Consider the following 3,175-nt stretch of genomic DNA (forward strand, 5'->3'; position numbering starts at 1 on the left):
TTAAGTGTTTACTATTGCTAAATTTTGTTTGGACATATAATCTCAAGTTCCATATTTCAAGCCCACAAATCTCATGCCAGAATTACTAGGAAAAAATGTCCTCTATTATTCCACATCGTGGTAGCTACAGTGGGATTAAATTGAGGAGTACAGTTCTAAACTGAACCATTATTATTCTCACTGATGTAGATAATACAGTGCTTCAGAACTAAACCCACAAAGGGAAAAGTCAAAACCTGATTGTTTTTAGTTTTGTTAGATAACATTGTAAAAATTCCTATATCAATGTCAACATCTAGAAATTGATCTTTTCCTTTGAAAATATCTTTATTTTAAGTAGTCTGACAGAAAAACTGATATCCATATCCTTAAAGTAGAACTAATGACCTGTGCAAAAATCCCAGTATTGCTTCCATACCTTAGAAATAAATCTGAACTGGTGAGAACTTTCAAATAAAATATCCACAGCTATGTTGTCACAAGGGACATTTCTAAGAGGACATGAGACAGCACCTTAGGACGATTGCAATAAGAGTAAATTACCTTTATACCATTTCCTACTTCTTCTACCGATTTTGTCAGGAAAATGAATATATCTTACACTGCATTCTGTACTTGCTGTAGTCTGTCACAGGAATGAATTATCACCAAATTTTAATGCTCCAATACTGTGCATTTTTATTCTCATTATATTCTCCCTTTTTTCTCAATCTTGTGAGAAAAATTATAATAATAAAGAGAAAATAGCAGAACATTTATCCATTTATCCATTCCCTTGACATCCTTAATATTGTAACCAGAACAGAAAATTATATGAAAATGATTTGTTCTTATACTAAATATAGACAGAAGGAAAGAAATAAGTTTAAAATTAATCAGTTCCCTGAAGAATATGACTCCTTGGTCCATCTTCAGTGCCCTAAAATGCACTTTTACATTGAGCATTGCCGTCAATTAAAGCTACAGTCAGTATTAAACATTGACATCTGCTACTGCAGTGTGGACCACTGTGAGGTAAGAGTGCAATTGGACATGATACCATTTTGGTACAACGAGGCACAGAAAAAAAGAAAGGCAGAGCACTAGATCTCTGAAATATTTTATAGAAGCATAGCTGTTTTTAGAAGCATAGGAGATCTGAACTCTGCAAGTCCTTGTCTCTAGAGGATCACATTTCTGCTACATATGCAGAATATGTTATATTTAATGTTATTTGGTCACTCCTTTTATAATGGAATGAGATACACAAGTATAAATTTCTTCATATATAACATTTCCATAGCAAGGAAGGAAAAAAACCTATCAAACTGTTTATTAGAGTACCATTTCATAAGTACAATACATCTTTAAGTACATGTATATTTCTTTAAATACTCATATATCATTACTATATCTATACGCACATGCAAATACAGAACAATGATATTCCAAGTAAAAACAGCCAAACAACTTTTTCCAAGTGAGCTTAGGATAAGCTTGCAGGTAAGTAAGTTGTCAAAACTGTCTGCATGTCTCTACCAAGGAAGAAGTTTAAATAAAATTATCCTAGATGCCTGCAAGTTATGTGTATACTCAACAGCGGTGACCATGATCAAATTCATATTGCACCTTTTTTGGACATGACTAGTTCACCTGATCCTCCCAGTGTCAGGTCTGTCCTTTAGGGTGCTCTACTATGATGTAGTCAACAGCAGTTCCTGTCTCAAAGAGATCATAAAATGCCTCAGTTAGAAATGGGAGAAGAAGCTGAGGCACAAAGATTTGCCATGGGGATGGAAAAAGAATCAGTGAAGAAGAATATAATTTGAGTTTCATGACTGTCATGCCAATATCCTTTCACTTTCTAGGCGTCTATTCACCAACCTGAAAAGCAAGATAACTTAATGACTGGAGCTGATGTGAAGATTTTTTTTTTATATTGGTGGAGTTCATGATGTGAAGATTTTTTTTTTATATTGGTGGAGTACACCCAAATGCACCTAATATTTCAACTGCCTTTACAAAACACTTTGTTCATAAAGCTCATCTAAAGAAGTCTAAACATTTTACAGACTACAAGTACTTATATTTAACTACTTATGAATTCAAGTTCAGATTAGAAGCAGTACGAATTGAGGGCCTGTGAATTCCATCATGGGATAGAAAACCCAGAACCCTTGGGTGATGCTGGGAGGGATGCTACAGCTTATTTCCCTGTTGTGGTAAATCTGTACATCTGTTCTGCCCCTGTACTTGCTTGGTAATGTCTCACTGTGTTTTAATGGACTGTTATTTACTAATAATTCATTCTTTTGCCCATGGTATCTTCCAATGAATTCTAAGAACATGGAAGAATGTTCTTATAACTGAGAGAATAGCTAATAAACTAATGTGTTAATAAACTCACATTGATGAATTCCCACTAAAAAACAATATCCCTGGTTTTAAGGTAACACAATAGAAACATGCCAGCTTATCATTCACTTTGATCAGATAAACCACTAGTCTTGTGTAATAATCAAAATGAACCTTTGGTTTGAATCTTAGTAAGCATAAGGATTTATTATATACCATACTTGGCCTCCTGCTTACCTTCAATGCATCATTTTTGCTTAAAAATAAATTTCTTTTATTGAATTTAGTTTAAAAAGAGAAATTCCTTCCTGGCACTAAATTACATCATCTAGTCCAACTCTGAGTTTAGGAAAGTCATAATAAATTAACTCCTTATTAGTCTGAAATGCACTTCTGTGCATATGCATAAAAAAAATCCTATTGTTGACAAGAAACAATTAACTACAAGCCTTAGCAGAGTCTTGGGGTAGCTAGAAGTTCACATTATTTGGAAAACTAATAACTAGGTCTGTTAGCTCTGTATCTGCATGGCAGATAAGCTTTATTACTTTAAAAGTCAAATAAGATCTCCATTATGCCCCAAAAGCAACTAAATTATTTTCATATTAATAATACAGTGGTATTATATTATTATGGTACTGTATTCAAGGTCCTTTTCCAATTTTGCACTCAAAAGTGAACATAAAGGAGGTAGAAATCTACTAGTATGCAGAAAGAAAACGGAAAAGTATGGCCAAAGTCCACGAAGATGTTAGATCTTGAGGGCAAGGAAAACACAGTTATTTTCAAAGATCATTGATTTTGGAAACATGGGTCACATGGCTTAAAACCATAGGGAAAG

This window comes from Corvus brachyrhynchos, unplaced genomic scaffold, assembly GCF_000691975.1.
Source record: "Corvus brachyrhynchos isolate BGI_N302 unplaced genomic scaffold, ASM69197v1 scaffold32, whole genome shotgun sequence".
Taxonomy (NCBI): domain Eukaryota; kingdom Metazoa; phylum Chordata; class Aves; order Passeriformes; family Corvidae; genus Corvus; species Corvus brachyrhynchos.